We start from the raw sequence: 6,617 nt of genomic DNA on the forward strand, positions 1-6,617 counted from the left end.
TCCTTGCAATGTCTCTTGATTCCATCATCGAAGCCTTGGTATCAACGTTCATCTCCTTTGCCACCTTTTCTATTTTCACCTTAGCTGGGATTTCATCCTTTGCAAATGTCTCATAAGTATCAACTAAAGGATTTGGAGTATCCTCAACTGCATCCATTTGCATCGACTCATCACCTCCTTTATTCTGCTACCCTTCTTCTGGAATGGAAGGAACATCTACCTCAATCTGCTCACCTTTGGATTGCATACCTTGAGCTTCCAAAGTAGATGCCTTAGCAACATCACCATGAGCTTTCTCAGGAATAACTTCATATTGGCTTTTGAGCAATCTAACCTTAAGATATTTTTTGTATCTTTGATGAATTCTTCTGATTTGCCAACCATTAACTTATTGATTCTAGTTTTGCTCCTAAATTGATTTTTGGCTTCCTTAAGTATTTTGTCAACTTCCTCTATAGCTAACACCGGACATAGATTTACTATCACATGCTCTCTTAACCTTTCATCTTCTATCTTAACACTGTCCCTTCTACATTCCAAAATATCATAGAGACTCTTAGGAACTTTTGATATAATTTATATAAGAGCCTTATTGTATTTGTTCAAGTACATTATAGTGGCTTCTTCTAAGGTTCTTTGATTGGCTTCATCAAATTTATCATAGAACTCGGAAAGTGGTTTCAAATTACCTTGAATAGTGATGGCTTTCTCCACTTCTCTTACTGTCATCTTGAATTTGGTAGAATCTATCTTGGGCTTCTTGCTTGGTTTTTCTTCACCAGAGGGCTTGGCCTTAGAGACTTTTGTAACTTTGGTGGCCTTTTGGTTTATCTCTTTTATTGCCTCATCAGATTGTGTTTCCTTATCATTAGGAACAACAACAACATAGACTCTTGTTCCCTTACCCTTCATCCTCTTTCCTTCTCTGGCAAATGATTTAGTGTTTGATTTCAGAGAGCTAGTTGGCTTCTGAGAACCGATGGAAGGTGTAGAGCTCCTAGTCTATCTTGGCTTTGCGAATGAAGCTTCCAGATTAGCCTTCTTATCCTTGACTGGCTCCTCTGCATCTAGTATATTTATCTTCCTTGCCTCCTGAACTGCCTCAACTATAATCCCAATACTCTCTACATATGGTTCTACTTCCTCACCTTCCTCACTATTACCAATTTCTTAAACTGACTATGAAGTTGTAAATTCTTCTTAGCATATATGCCAAATCTTTCCTCAGAGGTGTCCACCGACTTACTCAACAAGTGTTGAGCATGCATCTCCAAAAAAATTTCTTCAAATTCATACCCCATCGGCATGATTTAGACAGTTCTTGGCTTAACTGTTTCCATAAGGCATTGATCTATTTCTACCACGACGCATATAGTGTCCTGATATTTCTCTACAATAGATTTAGGGATTATTTCCCTAGCTTGCATCATGCTTTGGAAATTTTTAAAATAACCCCATAAAGCAGTTTTCCTAGCTTTCATACCACCAACACCACATAGAAGATTTCTAATTTGTGTTGCTACCAATGCATCATTACTCCATTGAACAATACCTATCCGAGAGATCTCATTCATGAAATAGAAGAATAGGCATAAGATTAACGTACCGAATTTGAATGTGTTCTTCTTATCCTTCTTGATAGCGGTGAGATTCTCCATCAAATGGTTCTCAAGTAATCCACACAGATCATAATCCTTATTCTCCTTCACCATTTGATATGCGACATATATGGCAGTACCGGAGACTGAGTTCTCCTTGCTATAATGATAGACTTTGTATCCGACAACCATAGATGAAAATTTCACATCAGGCTCAATGATGTCATTAATGGTCATGGCCTGTTTATCAAACTTAAAACTGGTTGCATCGGTGACCATCTGATTCCTTATAGACCGGAGTACGAACAAACAGCCAGATGCATTCAAGCCAATAACAATTCAAATTACTTCTTTCGTGATCTTGCACAACTTGTTTAACCACATGCATTCATCATGAATTCTGCTCAGAACATATTAGACCCATTCATTCTCATTGAACACTAGAAACCTAACTATCTGCGCAAAGTTTTTCTCTTCTAGGGCCTTGAATTTGGGTTTAACCTTAAGATGCTCTCCAGCAATTTGATTGGAGTACAAATTTAGCATCTGGGATCCTCCTAATTCCTCAATATTCGTATGAATATAAGCCCTGACATCTTCTACATGAAGAACACCGTACATAACCGATGAAAAGGCTCTTTCACGATCATCTTCCATGGATTTATAGGGGCGCTTCTTAAATTTGGGTCGAGCCCTCTTTGCAACATCAACAACCAGAGGTGTATCCCTTGACAAAGATATCAAATTCACAAACTATTCTGATAAATACCTTGCTTCGTTGGACTAGGGTTCTTCATCAAATCACCTTTACATTTTTTATTACTCGGAAGTCTCTTCGCAGAGCTCACTTCTACACTTCTCTCAGAATGCAAAGTGAGAAATGAGGGTAAAAGTTCTCTTTTATCTTCCACACACTTAACATTTTGGTGTAATGAATGCACTTGCCCTAATGTTTTTGGATACCCTACATACATAGATAGCTCTCAAGAAATTCCATGTGGATCTTCAAATTCGCTCATATTCTTTCAAAAATCCTTCCAAAAGATCTGCACTACTAGAATACAACTAATGACAGACTACCGATCTTCGGCATCAACTCCTAGCAGGGGAGAAAAGGGTTTTCTTGAAAACTCCCCTTAGTCCAGAGACCTTAAACTAATTCTTAGAGGAATTTCCAACACCAAAATCTGGTGCATACCCATTTCTATCATCTAAATCACTCTTCCTTACCCATGTCTTCTTCATTTGATCTTTGATCTCTTATACATACACTTTTCCTTTTCTTTTATCATCTTTCTACATATTCTTGTTCTTGTCTTTTAGAACCTTCCTATTCACATTCTTACTTCTGTAGAATTTTGCAATGTGACCAGATTTGTTGCAAGTGAAGCACACAACATTTCTCTATCTAGGTCTGTAATTCACTTGATTTCTCCTTGATCTGCACAGATTAGCAATGCGACCAAGTCTTCTATAAGCATAACATCTAACATTTCTATTAAAAGAGTTATTTGTCATACATCTACATTCACTTGATTTGTGATCGTACTTGTTGCAGTTGAAACATTGACCGGAGAAAGATTGACCATTATGATTCTTCTATTTCTACATTGACTAGCCTTATGACCAAATTTATTACAAACGAAACAATTACCATTGATTTTTTTAGCATTAGGTTGCCTTAAAAGAGACCTTTTAGTTTTGTTCTTCTAATGTTCTGACTTAGGATTGCTTTGACCGGATCCAAAGCTTTCACCTTTCTGAAATCCAAGGCCTCGCTTGTCATCTTTACTCTTCTGACTTTGTAGCAACACATCAAACTTGGCAGAGCTAAACTTGAACTTCTCCTTGTACTCATTTGTAGCAACAAGTTCATCCCTAAGAATGATAATCTCTCTTTCAAGATCTTGCTCAATGTTCTTGGATTGTAGCAATTCAAGCTTCAACTGATCATTCTCACAACTACAACATTCATCAGATCTTTCCTTCAAGGACTAATTAAGACTCTTAATTCTTCTTTCTTCCTTCAATCTCCTTAGTTAACTTCATCACTGTAGATTCCATCTCATGCTTCAGAACAATATTATCTTGTGTAATCTTTTCACATTCTTCATTCTTCTCCTTTAAGGCTTCACTATTCATACTTTGGCTTTCTTTCTACTTTAGCTGATCAACAAGTTCCTTTCTCTTCTCCTTGGACTTGTTCATTTGTCCCATCAAAGGCTGAATGAAGTTCTTAGCATCCTTAAGATTCATTTTCATTTGTCGGACCTCAACTTTTGTTTGATCAAGATCCTTTAGTGTCACAATAAGCTGATGTTGAAGACCACCAAAATCCATTGATTCACCTTCTCAATTCCTCCTCAAGCTATTAGACTTCTTCTGAGTAACTAAGATCTGATACCAATTTGAACATTGAGAGGGGGGTGAATCAGTGTTCTACAATTTTTAACTTTATTAACTTGTTCTTTTACTCGATTAATACATTGAACTAAAAGACAGATGCAAAAACACAAAACAATCAACCACAACATCATAACACAGATTTTATATTTGGACAACCCAGTCAAGGGAAAAAACATGGTGGGGATGAGACCCATAAAATGAATATACTTAAATATAATGTTTACAATGGAAGGCACATGCATTTAGGCACACTGCCTAGAGCTCACTGCTCAAAAGAAAGAAGGGCTACAACCCTAGGAAGACTCACTACCTTACAAATGAGTTACAAATGATGATAAGAGAATGTGAACTATTAAACAACATTTGCAAATGCTTGGGTATAGTTCCGATTAAGCACAATTCCCACCAATTTTACACTTTACCTTATATTGCTCTATTCCACATTTTCGCAATATTCTGGAGCATAAATCCTCAACTTGTGCACGTGCAACTGCACACAATCAAATACAAACACTTCTCACATAACCACCGATATCCAAAATGATCATAATAATCAACCTTATATATCCTCAACAAGAAATTAGGTCTATTACATGTCGGCTTCAAGAACACTTAACAAATAATGAAATGTGCATACATATTTGGCTCAATTTGAGCTTATAAACCGATGCGGACCCAAAAAATTGTCCACATGCTATTAAAACAATCTACCAAACATCTGGACCATGAAATTGGTCATCAAAGTCAATCCACATAAGGATTATCCATGTGAGACTGTAGTACTGCACTGATAGACTGGTAAATGATATATATGGTCTCCTAACTCATGAACCAAACATCATCGGAGGCTGAATCTCTGGAATAAGGCTTTCCAGACATCCATCTACCTTGTCTCAGCATCGCAACACAAAATGATGACGTGAAAAGATGTATCAACCAAAATGTTGAACTCTGTCAGGTACTTTATTCTAGCTCACCGAACTAAAACCAATCTCCGACTTGACTTCTAGTAGGATCAGATCACATGTTGCAGATGGAATAAATGACTTGGATTTTCATCAATGACAACACCTAAAGATCTATGCAGTGTCTCTTGCCAATAACTCCAAGTCATGGGGACCATAGTTTAATTCATGTTGTTTTAATTTTCTAGATTCGTATGCTACCACTTGACCAATTTGCATTTAGACACAACCTAACACCTATAGGAGTATGTCATTTCTTGTCATACAAAGCCTTGAAAGGTGTCATTCCTACAGAGGACTAGAAGTTATTGTATGCAAACCCAACTAATGGTGGGTAATCCTTCCACTGGTTTTGTTAATCCATAAAATACATTCTAAGAAAGTCTTGAGCAATGAGGTTACAAAGGCTATTTTACAGAGTCCAAAATATGCTCTCCTATTATTCTTTCGATAGTGCCTCCTCATCTAATGTTGGCTTATTTGATTTCAAGTTTTGTATAGATGGACCCTCTTTGTAGCTACTGGCTATGGATTTAATATGTTCAATAGTTGAAATAGAGGCATCGGAAGTATCAAGCAATCTAATGTATTCTCAAGTCCTCTTCCCTTATTGTTTGGTTAAGAGTTTTTGTAAGGAAAGCAATGTGCGGAAAATGCTCTCCTATCATCAATTCTAAGGGGATTAGCAAGAAAGGAAGTATTTCAATTTTAGTTTGTAGTACATTAAAATAAACACAGATAGAAGATTAAGATGAACCAGACAGAATAGCACCATAAAAAGACACCAGATATACATGGGAAAGCCCTTACAGGTAAAAAACCCACCACCAAAGAGAGATCACTTTATTCAGTAAACAACATGATTACAATAAAGTTATTAGATCCTCTTTTTCGGACACTAATCTCAGAACTCTGCTCTCACCACTTTGTTCTCACCCCATTTGTTCTCACCACTATGTTCTCACACCATTTAGACACATCGACTTGGCTACTCATAAAACCATCACCTCCACACAACCTTCATCCACACCCTTCTTCACTCTGCTCATCGGTTACATCTCTAGCAACCGCCATATGTCCAACCAAATATTCCTCTGTTAGTTTGTATAATGACCTTGGAACGTAATCGTCGAGTAACAACCTGTCCATTCATGAACTCATGGAAAACATATTATCCCACATTCATCCAAAAGTGGGGTCGGTTTGTATTCAAATATACTGACAAAAACATTCAAAGTGTCTGCCTACTAGTCTTTTGGAATTCAGTCCGGGCGAACACCCGTAGTCAGTCTCTACTCCATCGGCCATCGGAAAGACCACAAATGCGTTGCTCCGATCTCTCGATGAACCAGTAGACGACTCCACTAATGTGACTCCAAACAGGTCGGCTTCATCAGCTCATCAGGATAGCCTTCAACAGGTAGACCCGATCTCTTGATGACACCACAGCGACTCTATTGGGCCATCGGCATAACCCAACAATGTCATCTCGATCTCCGATGATACTCCAATCGCTAAAGGCGACTCCATCGGTCATCGGCGTAGATTCCATCTTGTCAACCCGATCGCCGATATCTACCCGATTGTCAAAGATGACCTCATTGGGTCATCGATAAGACAATCAAACTGGCTACCCTAATCTCTGATA

The sequence above is a fragment of the Cryptomeria japonica genome, chromosome 8, assembly GCF_030272615.1.
Source record: "Cryptomeria japonica chromosome 8, Sugi_1.0, whole genome shotgun sequence".
NCBI lineage: Eukaryota > Viridiplantae > Streptophyta > Pinopsida > Cupressales > Cupressaceae > Cryptomeria > Cryptomeria japonica.